Raw genomic sequence first — 18,755 nt, forward strand, 5'->3', positions numbered from 1 at the left:
AGAAACATCCAGGTCTAAATATCCTATACAAACTACTAAACCTGCAGTAAATTGTTACCCTTTAATAGATCAATATTGAAAAATAAACAAAAAGGAACTATTAATATGTTACCCTATGCTCATGACTGAAACATGTAATTCAATGACATACATTTTTATTCCTTTATCTTTCAGCCCACCAAAGGATTTTCACCATTAAGAAATGAAATTCATTCCAGGGGCTCTACAAGTGATAAAGTGAAAGAGGCTAGCCTAGATCTGGCCAACTTCCTCCATAAACCTAAGTAAAGCTGAAGGTGTGTGAGCTTTGATACTGTTTATTGATTGTCATCCAACAATCAATAAAAATGTAAATATTATTAATTTATTGTTTTGACTCCACTTAAGGGATTAAGGGAAACATTTTGCCAGAATTTGAGGCAATTCTTGCTGATGAATTGAATTAAATGCTTGGGGAAGCTCTAACACATCATACAACAGTATAATTAATGATAAAAAGTGCCAACCAATTAACTTTAGGGAACTTTAAGATTCGATGTAGAGTTTGCTTATGAAAAAATAAAGAAAAAAATATTGTTATGCTGCATCATTAAAAGTTCTTGTTGAAGATTTTTTAAAAATTTCCTATAAGTTGCAGTTCAAAAAACGGTATGAGTACTCCTTAATTTCCTACTTTTCGAGAGGAAGAAACCCCTTATTTTAAAAAATGACATGTAAAAAGATGATAATTTCATATATGAACTTATTAGACTAATTCTAAGCATATGAAACTGCAGGGGTTTTCTCTAATGGCCCAGTTTTTATATTTAATCTTAGTGATATAATGAAAAAATTTTAAGTTTATCTAGTGTCTGGAAAATTATGCCCATCCATAACGTTACCAAAACTCTTACCACTAAAACTTTGATACAGAAGATTACGTGCGATAATTTTGATAATGATTGCTAAGACTCCCACTTCCTTTTATCACCTGGACATGTATCTATTACTTTTTATAATTCTCTCAGACATTGTATGTTCTTACAAAACTATTTCCTTTCTCTTAGCTAATCAGTGGATGATACTAACCATACACACTGCTTGTTTCCTTGACTTTTAGAAAATTTTTCCTACCTGCTATACCAAAATTGGACCTTGATAAGTAGGTGACTAAATGGAAATGATGGCAAAAAAATTCTTCAGAAAACAACTCTGCCTCACGAAATATGTCACTTTGATCTCTTTTGTAGGCCACTTTTACCTTTTATCCTATGATTAACTTTAAGTTAATAAACTGAACACAGAGTACATCCCTACCTATAGCTATCTCCGATGAAGATTTTAAAGATCTGCTACAGAGGTCCATAATATGAACATAAATTAATAATCATGACTGTCATTACCTGATGGCCAAGTGTTCATACTTAATGTAGTCAAAGCAAAGAGAACTGTTTTGTGCCTGGCAAAAAAAAAAAAAAGCTGCACACAAAAAAAATTATTTTGATCTTCACAAAGATCTCTTGTGTGTCTATTACAGTAGTTTTCTATCTCCAGACAAAATGAGCAGCATGCATATGAACACATACACACAACCCACATGGAATATTTCCATGGACGTTAAACATAAAGTTTAAAAGTGAAATAACTAGATTCTAAACATTTTAAATACATGAAAAGACAAGTGCCAAAACCCATATCCCACGTTTAATTTTTTTAATCCTCTACTAATAATAGACAAAGCAGACAACCTTTCTAGGGTATTCCCACCTTACTTAAAAAATATTATGCTGGGTGTCTATCAAACTCATGTTCAGTAAGGAGAAATAATAAATGAATAACCTACATCTGTTCTTTATTCCTTTATCCCTTACCATTCTAAAGCAAGTATCTGGGTGGCCTATTCAGTAGTACTTCATGATTGACAAGGCATTTTCACATAAATTCTCATTTAAGCTACACCGCAACCCTGTGAATTATGTAAGTACCATTATCTCTATTTTATAAATGAGGATGCTAAGGTCAAGAGAAGTTAAATGAATCATCAAAGACACAAAAGTAATAAACAGAAGCCAAATCATAACTTCATCTTTCCTCTGTGCTACCAATCATAAAGTTAGATACAGAAGATGTGTAGCAGCCATAATAAGCTTGATGGCTAGGAGTACACCTCTGGGAAGTTTAGAAACTAGGACAGAATAATCTGAGACTTTCATGTCATCAAAAAGGAGATCTCACTATTTGACTTACAATTATTACATTTCTTCTATTGTGTATTGTACTAGTCAACATGAGAGTCACTAGAGTGGCACTTAGACCAGACTAGACAATAAACCTGCTGGTGGATACACTCAGTTACATGGTTCATACAAATCATTATGTAGTTTGTTTACAGCAAATATAATGGAAATATCTTCCTGAATCTCTCACTGATAGTATATAATCTTTTTGATTACTTTTCATCAATGTTTTATAAATACTTTTCAGTATTTATAAAATCTTATTCCTTTTATCCAAAAATTCCAGACTTTTTTTTTAATCAGTTGAGGTTCTAAACTGGAATAAGTAATTGCTTGATATCTTCCTGCTAACTCTTTAAAGTGCTCTACAGCTGCTGAAGTATGTTTGTGCTGGCACTACAGAGTGGAGCTCTGGGAATACAAAATCTGATATCAGAAGAACCAGAGCTGAGTTCAAAAAAAAAAGCTGTTCTCCCCAGCTGATAAGACTTTCTCTGAAAGAAAACAACCACCAAATCAGAAATACACCTGTAACAGCTCCCGTTCCTCCTCTGTGACACTAGTCAAAACTTCTTTCATTGATTTGATACCATGCTCTCATGTCCATACTTTCTCTGACAATTTAATTGTTGATTTTTGTTAACAAGTTTCACAGTGTAAACATATTACTCCAATGAATATTGTATTAGGTACTTAAAACAAAACAAAAAAATCAACTATGTAATTGCAAAATATTCTCAAAAAACCTCTCCAGAAAGGGCAACATTTCAAAAGAATGGACTAGGTACTCATTTTTCTTACAGATTTAAAATGTCACTAGCCATAATAATCAGATAACATGTCAGTCATACATTTATGCCATAAAATTCAAATGTCATAACTAATCAAGTTTATTTATATTCTTTCCAGGTGAGAAAAAATAAAATCAGCAAACCAGTCACCAGACTTTTACTTTACATTCTGGGAAAATCAGGTTAAAGCAGAAAGAATGAAAGTCTCCAGGTGATGTATTACATACCTCTTTTTGCAGTTTAGAAATATGAATAAATTTCAACTACGGGAAGAAAGATAATAACCCTCATAGCCTGGGATTTTTAAATTATTATTCAGAGGCATAAAGTGACTTTTGAGTCTTGAACCCCCATGAAGACAGAGTTTTACAAATCTGCCTTTATGAAATATATTAGTAATGTGATTCAAAGATGCTGGTAAGTAGACCTGGTATTCCCAGAATTGAGAACATATGAAAACAACAAAAATGGCACTGAAATGCCCTTTTCCAACATCGTGAAAATGATGGCCTTACAATGAGAGATCCTAGTTTTATATTTGCATGTAACTTTACAGTTGGAAAGCATTTTTACATGGATGACTTCATTCAGTCTTCCCTATAACCACCTGGACAATAGAACCCCATTTTTCATATGAGAAAGCAAAATTTAAAAGGCTGGGAATTTTCCAAAAGTCATGCAATTTCAAAATGCACATGAACCCACAATTTCTAGTCCTGAAACAACACATAGGTCTCTATCTGTACTTAAATTTCTTTGTCTTTCAAGGGATGACAATTATATCTGTGCAAAATTGTTCATTATTCCTCAGATATTTAGAGATCATCAATTATATGGCAGGCAAGATTAAGTTATGTGCACTTTGAAAGTAATTTTGATAGTACATAAGAACAAAATCAAAACCTTACACACCAGCGGAAGACCAAAACCTTACACACCAGTGGAAGACAATAGCAATAAAGAAATTGGATTGGGTTTTAAGGGGATTGATGTCAGAGCTGATCATTTCACCCATAGTATTATGATTCTCCAGGGAACAACTGCTACTATGTATTTTGTTCAATATAACATTTAAACTATGATATGCTGTGTTTGAAAAACTAGACAAAATAACATTTAAGAAGTCTAAACTAAGAGACAGAATTTCTGGAATTATTACTCATCTATGATGACTCAGTGCAAACTGAAATTTCTCCCAGTACAGTTTTGAAAAATCTTGTCTATTTATAGAAAAAGAAATTGAGCATTACTGTATCTAGTCTCACTTATTAGAATCATAGAGCTTTAAAGCACCAAATTCACATTGCTTATCATAGCAGTATACAGATCTAGTAAACATCATGTAAATCACATAAATCAAAAAGAAACCGTGATTGACCTATTAAATACTGTACTATAAGTTATTATAATAGTTTCCAGTGCTCAATACTGAGAATTATTTAAAATTTTAGCTTTCAACAGTCGAGCATAGTTGTCTATGTTTGCATCTTTTAAGCTTGGAAATAGATTTGCTTCGGTCACTCTGCATTTTTTTTTTTTTTTTTGCTAATGAAAATAGTCATATTCTGCTCTTCCTGAAGAATGCCAATCAGGAGCTCAAAAGGTTATCAAGTCCAATATCATTTTCACACAGAGATGATGTTCGGTTATCCAAAGAAGCATCCCACAAAGGTAGACTACTTACTGAAATTTTAATATAACCAAGGGAAACTGATTTTATTGATTTTATTGAATGAATGTTCTTATTACACTGAATAAAGAACAGTTTATCTAGACTAAAGTATTTAATCTGGGACCAGATTTTCAGGCTATAAACTCCAAGAACATCTCCCAGGAGCAGCACCAGATGTGATAGAGACTCCACTGAACTTAAAAACAATTCATTCTTCCAAAATGAAGGAAATGCCTTAAATGAGCAAACCATGACAACAGTTCAAACACTACAAAGACACAGTACTCTACTTCTATGGCAAAAAAAAAAAAGCTTCTACATAGTCCAAGTTAGAAAAAAGTAAGCTATGTATTTTATATTGCTTTGACTAAGTGTAAAGTGAAAATTACAAAAGCCAGTGTTTGGAAATGTCATGATAATTCATCCATAAACAGATGAGGTAATACTTATAAATCTTGTACCTTTTGGATTCTCTGAACACCCACTCAAAGAGAAACAAATCAGTAGTGAATTTATAATGCTCTCTATAGTTAATGAATTTAAAAAATAAGGCTTTAATTAATTTGTTCTCTTAAAAACTACAACTATTGGTAAAAATGAATAATGTGATTCTTATTTTGGGTTTTAGTGCAGTTCTAAATAGAACGTGGGTAATGAAAAAGAAGGAAAAGAAGGAATATATATTATGTATACTCTTCTTAAATACATGCTGGCTAGCTGGGTATGGTGGCACATACCTCTAAGGAGGCTGAGGCAGGAGGATTGTAATCACAACTCTCAGGAGGCTGAGGCAGGAGGATTGCTGTGAGGTCAAAATTAGTCTGAACTATATAATGAGAGCTTGACTAAAAAACAATAATAATAATAATAATAATAATACATGCTGGCTAGCCTGCAGTAGCTAGGCTGATTATTTGTTTCTCAATAATGGAAAAGAAAGTTAGTAAATATGCTTCTATTGGTCAGCTTTTCCTTGCTTTCCAGCTTCTGAAACTCAGACAGATTACACTTGGCTCACAGTTTTAGGGGGTTCAGTCCATGGTAGACTGGTTCTAAGACAGAAAGATCATGGAAGAAGGCCATGAAAGAGCAAGTCTTCTCACTTCAACCAGGGAGCAGATCAGGGGAACAGGACCATAGAGGAAAGACTGAGGGATCAAGCACAAACTCAAAGGTCTTGTCTCTATAACCTCCACACTCAACCAGCAGTGTATATTACTAATCACACAGGCACCTCCCAAACCAAGCAAGTGGATAAATAAATTTAACCATCACACATCTGCTACTACTGTTGGAGAAATTTTTAAAAGTAAAATTACCTAAATAATCCTACATTAAAGGCTTGATGCTCAACAAAATCATCAGTTCTTGTAATAACATGAAGGAGCCAAATGCCAGCTCATACTTGATAAAAGAAAAGAAATAAAGAAATTTCAACTCTGTTTGGACCGCTGTCTTAGTAATGCTTGGGTTATGAAATAGCTTAAGTATTGGTAATTGCCTTAATCTAAGTAGACACTGAACAAAAAAAGTTTATTTTTCTTCCTTTACTTTAAAGCTTACTCACTTGAAAGAACCTATAATCCTCTATTCTTTTCCTGGGAAACCAAGGTCAAGGTGAATCATTTATGCAAATGATGCCTAATTTTCAATAAGAAATTAATACATAGCAGGAAGATAGATCTTTCTCAAGTGGAAAGTGGATCAAGAGATGGATTGGGGAAGGAGAGGAGGGAAAGAGGATTGATTAAAGGAATTCAGATTTGTCACGCATGTGTGCTAACACAGGGAATGCAAACATTACATACCTCGAACATGTACGAATGAAAAAAGAAGTTAATTCATATCAAGGAGATGTTTGTTGTAGACCCAAGTTCCCTGTCTCTTAATTCAAAATTAATGTACCAGGGATCAAACTCAGGAGTTCACGTTTGCCAGGCAAGTACTGTGCCACTGAGCTACTATACTTCCCGCCCCTAAAACTTCATTTTTTTTTAGAGATCTGGGTCCCACTATGTTGCCCAGGCTTATCTTCTAGACCAGTGATGGCAACTCTACGACACATGTGTCACAGGGGGCTGTTGTATCATTGACAACTCTAAAAGGTTTGCAATCGAAAAGTCAGCATCTCCCAAGAAGTGGCCATGCTGGAACTGGGGGACCAACCAAGAAATCAATTAATCAGCCTTCCTGGTAAGTTATGCCAATGCACCTTCCAGGGAAAGAAAAGCCAGATAGTGCCTCCTGTGAGCCTACCAGTGTGGGGCTGAGACTCAATCAAGTTCCACCCACCCCATTCTTATTAGCAACTGGATGGTTCTGAGGACAGCCTGAGTGGATAGGAACTAAGGTACATAAACACTAAATTCTTGTATTGCTTCGTTGATTATGCAGGCCTGGGGTCAGCGGTCTGAGCATCTCTTGGGAGGATGACAGTAAGCAATATAGCAAATATGGGATTTCCTTCTATCTTGTCTTTGAAGTCCAGTATTGTTTTCACTGTTTTGCTTTGTTATGATTGTTTTGCTTTATTCTATATTCTGTTTTGATTGGTTTTATAGTGTTTTGGTTTGGGTTTGATTTTGCTGTACCTGATGGAATGGACAACTATTGTGAAGATAACAAGATATGCTGTGATAGCTATTATTGTTTTCCCAGTATCATGCTCTAAAGTTCTGTACCAGTTTTGCTATATTGTCTTCATTGGTTTTGTTGTCTTGTTTTGTGGGATTTTATTATTTTTAAAATTAAAAATAAATAAATAAATAAAAATCACCATCCTAACCTCAGGTGATCTTCCCTGTCAGCCAGGGCCTGGAGCACAGGCCCTCCCAACTCCAAAATTGATCCGTTATTCTAAAGCTCCAGCCTCACTTTTACTCATAAAGGTATATCAATGCAAAATGTAAATGACAAATTAGTATGTTGTAGGGAGGAATTCTTCGCTTTAATCTGTATGAATAATCACAACTTTCCAGCAAAAGAGGAGTCTGTGGAATAGGCTTCCTAGGTTTTTGTTTTGTTTTGTACTGGGAATTGAACTCAGAACCTCGAGCTTGCCGCAGCATTGGCTTATGCTGTTGAGCTACATAGCCAGTCCTAGACTTCATAGTTTATGAAACATAAAGGAACTTATCCTTGCATCAGCCTGATAAACACCTGTATAAATCAAAAACTGAGACCGAAACATTTCGATTAGCTCAATAATTAATCACAAAAATCATAACTGAAAGACTTAAACTCAAATTCAGATTCTTGTACTTTTGTAAAAGTCTAAAATTTGAGGCTTTTAAATGGTCATTCTGATGAAAGAGTTCCATGCCAACAGCCTGAGTCCGTTCCCACCGAGGGAACCCTGGTTGCTCCTTTTAGGTCAGAGAGCGGTGAACTCGCCAGGCTCATGAATTTAGGTTTTGCCTCCAAGTTCAAAGGGCCCAGCGAGACCAAGGATGACGTCACTGGGAGCAAGAGTGGCCAAGAGAGGCCGGGCAGCAGAGGGACTGCAGAGTTCACTGCCCCTCTTAAAATGGATTAACGGCCGCTGTCATGCCTCACAGTCCTGATTTACTTCCTAACATTGCACTCACTAAGAAAAAATGATGGAAGCACTGAATTTGACAACAGAGTTCTATAGCGCCGGAAGCAAGCTTTGGTCATATGCTTGAGAGCTGGAGCCAGGAGAAACTCTTCAAGTTCTGCTCTTCAGTTAGTATAAAAAAGAACAGATAGAAAGCAGCTCGGTGATTCGCACAAGATTATGTCTCTCAATTTTTTTTAAAGGTATGAATTTTTTTCAAAGTTTTAAGAATTTTTACATAGGAAAAGCAAGTAAATGCCCAAACTTTTTAAATATATTAAAAATTTGCCATTTTCTAATTGCCAAACACATTCCAGTAAGTAGGAAGACAAAAGTGAAGAAAAAGGGACTTAGCTGTATTTAAAAGAAAAATACAAAAGAACCTTATTTACCAATACATATAATACCTCATACTGCAGCAGTGCTTATGGTATTGAAAGTTTAAAAAAAAAAAATTAATGGCAAATGACTGCCCAAACTTCATAGAAATCCTTTTATTGTAAAGTTAACTGGAGAAAGTAAATAAAGACTGGACCGCCTATCACTAAGATATTATCAGAAAATTCTGTTTGAAAGTCAGAATGATTGCGCTTGATCAGACATCATGAAGCATGCTGGGAAATCCCATCCTTCTCTGGCCTCAGCTCATCAGTTCAGAGAAACAAAGAAAGCCAAGGTCTCACCCACTGGGATTAAATGAAGTGGATTTACAGCTAAAGTAGCTCATGACTCGTGCTTTTTGTGCCTGTTGTTGTTTGGGAAAGTTTCTTTTAACATCCTTATGCTGTTCTTTGCCTCACCTTTTTTCTACTTTTATAATTTCTAAGGAAAATGTGATGGTGGAGGCCTGTAACCCCAGCACTCCGAGGCTGAAGGATCACAAGTTAAACTCAGCTGGGAGAATTTAGCAACTTTTTGAGACCCTGTAAATAAATAAGTTAGTTAATTAATTAACTAATTAAAATAAAATAAAAGAGGCTGGGGATGTAGCACAGTGCAAAGGCCCTGGATTACCAAGATTGAAAAAAAAAAATGTCCAGTGCCCCACATATTTATTAACAAATTATTAAATATTCAGGGATGAAGATATACCCAAACTGTCATAAACCTGTAGTAGCACAGAAACTGGAGAGAGAAAACGAACTAATAAGATAGATAAATGTAATAACCAATCTTGGAAACCAAGCTCTAATATCAGAGAAGGGAAATCTAATGTTTACTTTGCTTTTTCTATCCCTAAAAAGAATTCCTACTGTAAGCAAGAGTAACAATCATAAGTCTAAAGAAAGACAAGGAATGTTGAATTTTACCTTTTATCTTCATAAAATACAACAAATATTAAACTCAGTATCATACACTATGCAATGAGTACTTTAATTAAAATATCTCAGCAGATAGTTTATGAAGACAGCCTCTCTTAGCTCAGGTAAAATAGAAATATACTGCCTCTTTCAAAAGCCTAGAGTTGACTAAGAGTTTTTTGCCAATATTTTTAAGCTTCTTTGTTACTTCAATATACCTTTTGCTAACACATATTTTGCAATCAATTTTGCAAGAATTTACTATAATAAATGCAAGTTTTGGACCTCTGTTGTTAAAGGGAATACTTCTAAATTTATTTTATATGCTACATAAATTTGTTTTATTGTTTCACTTATAGGCTTGCATTTTTATAGATTTCAGACACTAAGACACAGAGAGAAAAAAAAAGAGAGAGGATTTTGCAATAGAATCTTGCCTGAGCCAATTCTCAGTAGTCTGTTGGCAGAAGGCCTTCGTGTGAACTATTTCCAAGACCTCGGTCTGAAAGGCAGCCAAAATCTCCCCAAAAGAACAGGCCCAAAATGGCTTATTACCTTTCACCTTTGACCCTCAGCCCAGCTGGCCTCATACTCTGCAAACTTGAAATCTTGTGAGAGAATGCTCTGCCATCCCATTTACAAATAGCTCGTTTATTCCACAGGAATAGCTTGGCAAGAAACATCCAGGTCACCTGACCTTGAGTTGTCACAGAAACCAAGAGCCTCAGACACTGCTTTGAGTTAAGCCAAAACCGTAACATTTTGACTCGTTGAAATCAGGGTTGGATTATGTAGCAATCATCAATCATTTAATTCACTTTCATGTTGCGCACTTCACCAAAGTATTAACACAAAAAAATGTGAAAGCAATCACACTTGAACTATGAGTGGTGTAAGCCAAGGCTTGTACTGAAGAGGGAAAAAGCATTAATGTTTAACTTCAACATTAAAAGTTAATCACAACTGCTACAATGCCCCAGATCTTGCAAAGTTTGTCAATATACAACAAAAATCATACCAGCTTTTAGTTATTCACATTTTCAAAATCCTAGTCTTTGTTTTAATCAGAATTTAACTTTACATTAGGAATTTACCTGAAGAAGTACTTTATTAAATCCATTATCTCCAGTATGTTTGAATTAATCCCCAAGGCTGATGCTTTGATCATTTTGGTGATTCCTTTAAAAAAGATTGATTAATTAATTTTCACAAATTATTAATGAGCATACTCATATTTCTTTTTTAAACTGTGAAAACGCATCTTAAAAGTGAGTGAGGGGCTGGGGATTTAGCTCAGCGGCATAAGCACCTGCCTTGCAAGCAGGCAGTCGTGAGTTCGATCCCTAGTACCGATAAAAAGTTTAAAAAAAAAAAAAAAAAAAAAAAAGAGCAAAAAAAAAAAAAGTGAGTGAGAGTGAATGAACACTTCTCAAAGGGTCATTTGTTATTCAAGATTTTTCTGCACTTGCTTTCTGAATTACCTTACTGTACTCAACACATAGTTAAATTTTCCAAAATGCTGTAAGGCACACAACTTATCAAGAATAACTACTTTTTGAAATAAACATAGGGCAGGGGATTTAGCTCAGCGGCATAAGTGCCTGCCTGGAAAGCACAAGATCATGAGTTCTATCCCCAGTACCAAAAATAAGAAAAGAAAAAAAAAGAAATAAATGCAATATAAATGAGTAGCGGTTTTTGCTTTCTGTTTTTTATTTCTGTAGTGCTGAGGACCAACCCAAAACATCACACACACTAGACAAGTTCTCTACCACTGAGCTACATGACAAACCCATGAGTCTTCTTGAGTTTTAAGTATTTATGTATACATTGCATTTATGTATACATTCACCAATAAGGAAGAATTAAATTGCTTTGAAAGCCATTGACAAATATTATATATGAAATTTTTTTGTACCAGGGATCAAACTCATGGCCTCATACTTGCCAGGCAGGCGCTTACATCACTAAGCTAAATCCTTGGCCCCAGAACATGAATTTTTAACATAGATAATGAGTCCTTTTTTAAATCCAAGAACTGTTCAGATGGTGGTGGAGATGATGGGTTACATTTGTTGAATGTACTGACTACTGGAAGTGCCTTACATAGATTCGCTGACTTATTCTTCACAGCCACCCAGTAGATGCACATTATTGTCATTCTCATTTTATGGAAGAAGAAAGTAAAGAGATTAGATCATACTTCTAGTAAAAGTTAAAGGAGGAATTTGACCCGAAGCAATGTGATTTGACTTTACTGCCTTCAAAATACAACCTATAAAAACAACTTACCAACTATACAAATAAAACAACATGAGAGCCCTTAGGATTGTAATATGTATGGTTCACCCTCTATAGTCTGTAAACCATCTGCACAAATACCCTCCCATTCGAGTTTCAGAGTACCTCTGAAGGTGATAGGATCACTTTTGTTTTACAGATGAAAAGGCTAAGATAAAAAAAAGTTTGACTAACTTGTCCAGGATCATTTTGATAGAAAATAACACAGTGAAATAGAAATCTAGGTCTTCAAATGAAATACTTTGTTTTCCTATTGAATCAGTCCTCTTCACACACAGATCTTTAAGATAGAATATTATTCACCCAACAAGTAGAATGAAGAATTTCCAAGATCAATATAAGAAATAACAAAATAAAGCCTTGGGGCTGGGGATTTAGCTCAGCGGCATAAGCGCCTGCCTTGCAAGCAGGCAGTCGTGAGTTCGATCCCTGGTACCGATAAAAAGGAAAAAGACAAAAATAAAAATAAAAATAAATAAAATAAAGCCTTTCTTAATTTAACATTAAATGAAAACAATTTAATAGTGAAATAACGTGGTAAAAATAAATTGGGGATATTACAGGGAAGATTATTCCCAGGTGCGATTCACCTAGCTCATAGGCTTCTATCACTCTATGTACAAAAGCCAAAACTTTTAGACATAAAACACAGATTTTAAAATGGACCTGATAAGTTAGATAGTTTGCAACTCTGAAGCAAAATCTTTTCTAAAAGACCATGTGCAGAACAGAACGTATGTTAAGTAAACTCATATGTTCCTAGAGCAAAAGATTTTAGAAAGACATCCTCTCATTAGAAAGAAATTAAAGGATTTATTTTACACTTTCATTTGTGATATAGAGATTTTTCTCTTTGGGCATATCTTCAGCATACTTACTCTGAAAGAATAAGTAAAGAAAAATTTAGGGGGGCAAAAATAAATAACATGAAAATAGATAAATTAAGGAAAATCTTAACATTTGTTCTTCTAAAAGAATTTAAAAGGCAAAATGGAAGCAGAATTCCTAAGAGAATCTCTCACAATACATTAGATAAAATGTAAATGGTCAGCGTACAACATGACGATGTGAAATATTTTGTTTTGTTTGTTGTTTGTTGATTTCTTTTTATTTTTACTGCTATGCATTAGTCATATTGAGTAGTGGGTTTCCTCTTGGTATATTAGTACATGCATTAACATATCTGGATTGTTTTCCCTATTATCTTCCTTCCCTTTCCTCTTCCTCTGCTACCCCTCTTCTCTACTCTGTCTCCCTTCTCTTTCAAATAATGAGCTTTTAAAATAATGTTAATAGGCAACAGAATAAATCTGTTTTTTAACAAAAGAAATAGAGAGAGAAGAAATAAAGCAACTCACTTACAGGCAGGTCAGCATCACAAGAACTCCAAGGAGACCTTTGTAGATTAGTCAATGACGAGATTCTTCTGGCAAGCCTACCACATGCAATCAAAATTAAAAAAAAAAAAAAAGAGGATCACTTGGCTCATAGAATATGCATCATAACCACAAATGCACTAAGGGATGTCAATTAATTTAATAAATTTCTATGCAATCATTTACTCTACATGTTTTAAAATCATCACTTGGTACCATTCCCAAAATTATATATTACTGTTATCACTGATTTTATAAACAGGCAAAAGGGGTGTTTGAAGACACATGGGAGAATGTACCTTGGAAAAGAAAATGAAGAATCCATTTTGGATACCCCCTTTCGAACAAGGAGAAATGCACCCCATACGTGTGTTACCTGCATTTATACTGTTTAAATTGTCCTCATTTCAACTGACTTTGTGTACTGGCAGTAATGGATAAGTTGAGTTTAATTATTGTTTAAAGTCTCCCTAAAAGCTATGTGTTAACATAGAGAAGTTATTGTGTTCATCCATTTTTTTTATTATAATGGAAAACTACTGACCAGGAAATGTATAACCAAAAGAAATTTGGTTTTTGCAGTTCTGCAGGCTGGGAAGTCCAAGGCCAAGAGCCTTCCATCTGGTAAGGGCCTTCCTGCTGTCACTCTGTGGCAGTAGGTGGAAAGGGAAGACCGTATGACAGAGGGTAAGACGGGCACACTGGCTTTGTAAAAGGCCCAGACTCTCAATATCTACCCCACTTCCAAGGTAAGGACATTAGTCCATTCATGGCAGCAGAACCCTTGGGACTCATCGTGTTTTAAGGGTCCCACCCTCAATACTTGCCTTGGGGATTAAGTTTCCAACACAAGAACTTTAGGAGACACACTCAAACTACAGTAGTTACTGTGGTGTGCACTATAATCCATGAAAGTCAGTTAAAAGTGAATGCAGAGGGACACACAGCCTGGCATTACAGAAGTAATAATAAATAACTAAAATAATAGCTACAACTGAGCGATCTTTAGATTCTCTCAAAGCAAACAAGGACCTCAGAGAAGAAAAATTGTGCTGTTCTTTCTTACAGAGATATATACATGTAAAGCAATGCAACTGAGAAGTTATTTACTAAATTCAGGACAAATTCACATATTAAACAGCACTGTTAGTAGCTTAGGAGTGTATGTAGCTCAGCGGTACAGACCCAGCCACCATACACATATGCACAGAGAGAGGGGGAAAGAGAGAGAGAGAGAGAGAGAGAAAACAATAGTAATATTCATAACAATATTATTAAGATGTATACTATTTCCTTTTAGTGTTATATAAATGGTGCACACAATGCATCTTTACAATTCATAATATTTTACATTCAATGAAAAATAATATTTGTTTTATTAAATGATATTTGAAGAAATGAAATTTCCAGAACTCATGAAAGATTCTCATTCACATATTCAAGAAGTATGAAATTCCCAAGCAGGATAAACAAAAGGAAATCTATAACCAAAGATGTAATCTTAAGCCTGTTTAAAATTGGAAGTGAAAAGAAAATCTTTAAAAGCAACCAACCTAATGACATTACCTTCAAAAGAAAGTCAGACACCAGTTTCACAGAGGAGAAAGTTGACATTATTATGAAGGGTACTTTCCCCTGATTGGTTCATTGATTTTATCAAAACCTCAGTGACTTTTGGCAGAATTTGACCAGATGATACCAAATTTCTATGGAAATACAAAAGACCTAAAATGACAAAACAATTTTGAAAAAAAAACATTAAATTTTCCAACTTAAAACTTGCATTTCCCAATTTCAAAATTTAATATAAAGTTGCAGTAATCATCACAATGAGGTATTGGCAGAAAGACACAGATCACTGCCTTACAATCGAGAGTCCAGAAATAAGCCCTTACGCTGGAGTCAGCTGACTTTCCACAAAGTTACTGAGGAAACTCACCAGCGAAAAGATGGACTTCTAACGAATGCTTCTAAGAAAACTGGATGCCTATAGGCCAGAAGATGAAGCCAGACCTTTATTTCACATCACATACAAAAATGATTACAAAGTAGGTCAAAGATTTAAAACAACAAAAATTTTAAAACAAAACACAGGCAAAACTCTCCTTTAGTACGTCAAAAAAAATTCTTAGCTACAACACACTAAAAAACTGCTTTGGTATTTTTGGGGTTTTGCTATGTTTTGGTTGGTTGGTTTTTGTTTGTCTTGTTTTGTTTTGTTTTTGGTGGTTGTGGTGGTGATGGCACTGCTGGTGGTTATTGAATCCAAGGCTTCACCCACATGTTAGATCAGCACCTTACCACTGAGCTGCCTCCAAAGCCCCAAAATTTGTTGATAAATTACAATCTATAAACCCATTTTGTTCTCAATTGTTTGGGTGGATAGAATTTTTTAATGAAATTGCTTTTAATTTTTTGTCATTCACTACAGAAGCACATTGAGAAATTGTATTCAGCCAAGAGAATAAAGACACATTTGAAAATGGAGTTGGTCCCTGTGATTCAGTTTTACAAATGGAAAAACTCAAGATTCAGGTCACTATGGATTCTCCTCTACCCAAAAAACAGATGCTTCCTCTTAGGAAGCATTAGAATACTCCATATTTTAAAGTTTGCAACATCAGGACTTCATTATAAGACATTTCAGAAATACACTATATTTTCTTTAGAGAAAAACATTCTTAACATACACAAGTTTTTCATCATATATGTCTAAAACTAACAAAAGAAAATATAACTTCTTTTAACCACCTAGCCTCAAGAAATTTCCCAAGCTACCTACAGAACCAGTATCACATGCAAGTTCTATGTCTGTCACAAACTCATTCTAAAGAGTTTTTCACTGTGAAAAATAATATCATCACTGGATTCCACTCTGAAATCCAAAGACAGAAATTACAATGCATTGTAAAAATGTTACCAACTGCATTTCATTTTATGGAAAGGCAATTTGGTTGTCCTGAAAGAAAGGCTTGATTGTTTTTCTTAGTACTGTTCAAGAATCTGATATATCACAAAATGGAAGAGTTACAGCATGCGCCAACTACCAACCAGGAAAAGTGAACCTGATTCATAACTCACTTTAAAAATGTCTAGTTAGTCCATCAAGTGATTTGTAAGCATAAAGGCTGCCAGAAATTGAATGAATAATGCACCACAATAAAATCCTTGGCTTTTTTTTAGCATTCTTATTTCACTATGTGACTTTTATTGCCATTTTTGATCACTGCTTCTCAGCAGCACAAATTAAATCACACATATTTACTTAGAACTTTTTGACTATTAAATAAGCTAAAGAATGTACAAATCAAATGACTAGAGTAGGTAATGTCTTTCAATGAAATGAAGTCTTAATACCTACCGCTTAAACAAGGAAAATTTTATGCCTTTTAATCACAAAAATCTATCTCTATTTTGTGTAAGTTATGTAGTGAAAATTCTGCTTGGCATAATTTATCTTAATTCAGCATATCTTTTTAAGTAATTTCTATATAAAATAAAAGAGTAATTTAACAGAATCTAGTTATATTAGGAAGCATAACCTTCTTTTTAATATCTTCATTGTACAATATTTCCTCAGATGAAAGTACAAAGTAACCTGATGGTAAAGTAACATTTAATCTCTAATTATTATATCATTATTATATAATATAGTATATAATATAGTATTATATGATTAGTATGCACTAAGTATTATGGTATTATATAATAATATTATAAAGTTACAAACAGACAAAATTAAAAAACCAACTAAAAGTTTGGCATATTACTAAAGGAGTAATATGATAAATGAGTATTTTACAAAATGTAAAACAGCTGAACCATATAAAAATGTATCATTCTAGTAGTACTTGCCCTAGTAAGCTTTTAATCAGGATTGCATGGCATGAGAATTAGGTTTAAAATTACTGAAACTTTCAATGTGATAATGAATGGGCTCATCCATTTATTTCCTTTCTATAATTTTTAAGTAGAAGAATCTTTCCCAACATTAAATGGATTGTACAACACCAGAGTACATGTAGCTCTCCCTAAGGAAAATAATAGAGTTAAGATTTATTATATTCATTTCTGAAATCAAGTAAATGTCTGGTTATTGAAGGTAACAGAACTCTAGGCACACAATGCACACTGACTCCCAGAAGCTCGTACAAGAATGGTGAGAGCTTTGTGCACTTAGCACAGAAGTACTCCACCATGGGATTCACTTTACCTCCACTACCACACAATCACCAAAATTCCCTTTGCTTTCCTACAGAGAGTAACTACTCATTCAGAAAGTGTTTCTTAAGCCAAGGATTATGCTTAAAAACTAGGTATACAAAAATGCACTAAACTTGCAGTCTTTGTACTTGCTTTTTGTGGGGAGGGAGTCTGGGAATTGAATCCAGGACCTCTGCACTGAGCTACATTCCGACCTCTTTTTATTTTTTATTTTGAGACAGGGTCTTGCTAAGTGACTAGGTCACCCAAGTTGGGCTAGACTTGCTCTTCTACTCAGCTCCCAGAGTGCTGGCATTCAGGCACATCCCACCGTATTTAGTGGCACTTACCCTTACAGTAGCTGTAAACTAGCAAGAAAGAAGCATGCAAACAAATGAAAGCAATACAATACAGGCTCTAGAGTAGACTCATGTCCTGGAAAGGCTCAGTGATAGAGGTAGTTGCCCAGATAGGGTACATAGAGTTCAGAAAGCTGAATCTCAAATGAAAAGTTGGTGCTTAGCAGAAGAGCAAAGAGTAAAGACTGCAGTGATCAGAAGGAAAATATGAATGAGAATAAAAATGCAAAATGACTCATCATGGTAGCAAGACTACAAGCAGGTAGCTTAAATGGAATTTACCTATAAGGAGGGTCTGTGATGTTGGTTGCCAGAGTAAGTCTGAAGCAGTCTGAATGGCCCAACCATAGAAGACCTAGAGTACAGACTAAGCATAATAATATCCATATTCTATAAACAAGGAAAACCATTAAAGCACTTTGAATTTTAAAAAACACTGAAACATAGGCATCTATAAAGCCCAAATACTTACACATTTGGTTGTCTTCAACAATACTCAAAATAATGTTTCACATTTTGTTAGACAACTAATACCATTTTAGATGATGCATTTAATGTTTATATGCAAATATTTCCCTAGAACCAAGATCTTGGCTGTTAGAAAACAAGAATCAAACAGCAATCCTACTACCTGAGAGTAGCAGAGACATTCAAAATACATCAGCTAAGTCTCCCCAAGAAGCACCACCAAGATTCTACTTAAAGAGCACATACATGTGACATGTACACATTACACACACATAGCCATAACTATGGTACTTAACAAAAGATTGTCAAAAGTTATGTCCACACAATGTTTAAAAAAAAAAAAGCAAATGTTTTGGCTTCGACACATTTTCAGTTTGCCACAATCAAAAGTTTCATAGCACAAACTCATTTTAAACTAGCTAGACGAGGCTTCGAAAGTGAAGCGGCCTATCGGTGGTCACACACAAAAAGCTGCAGGCGGGTGGCCCTGC

At 34.6% G+C, this 18,755-nt stretch overlaps 1 protein-coding gene across 14 annotated transcripts in view; it reads right to left on the reverse strand.

Moving 5' to 3' along the window:
• LOC106025699 (uncharacterized) overlaps window positions 1–18,755 on the reverse strand; it is a 142,435-nt gene that overhangs the window by 94,902 nt on the left and 28,778 nt on the right. For 7 of the 14 annotated variants that reach the window (XR_010046416.1, XR_002789109.2, XR_002789106.2 and 4 more), the window contains exons 4-6: window positions 14,801–14,959; window positions 13,221–13,293; window positions 10,652–10,736 (exon numbers count right to left, since the gene is read on the reverse strand). The exons of 1 other annotated variant lie outside the window; for it this stretch is intronic. The gene's annotated coding sequence lies outside the window, so the exon portion shown is untranslated. Of the gene's footprint in view, window positions 1–10,651; window positions 10,737–13,216; window positions 13,294–14,800; window positions 14,960–18,755 lie in introns of all 14 variants that reach the window. 6 more of the 14 variants (XR_010046417.1, XR_002789105.2, XR_002789102.2 and 3 more) reach the window with 6 other exon arrangements.

The sequence above is a fragment of the Cavia porcellus genome, unplaced genomic scaffold (assembly GCF_034190915.1).
Source record: "Cavia porcellus strain 051 isolate PalLab524CR breed Dunkin Hartley unplaced genomic scaffold, mCavPor4.1 scaffold_2, whole genome shotgun sequence".
Taxonomy (NCBI): domain Eukaryota; kingdom Metazoa; phylum Chordata; class Mammalia; order Rodentia; family Caviidae; genus Cavia; species Cavia porcellus.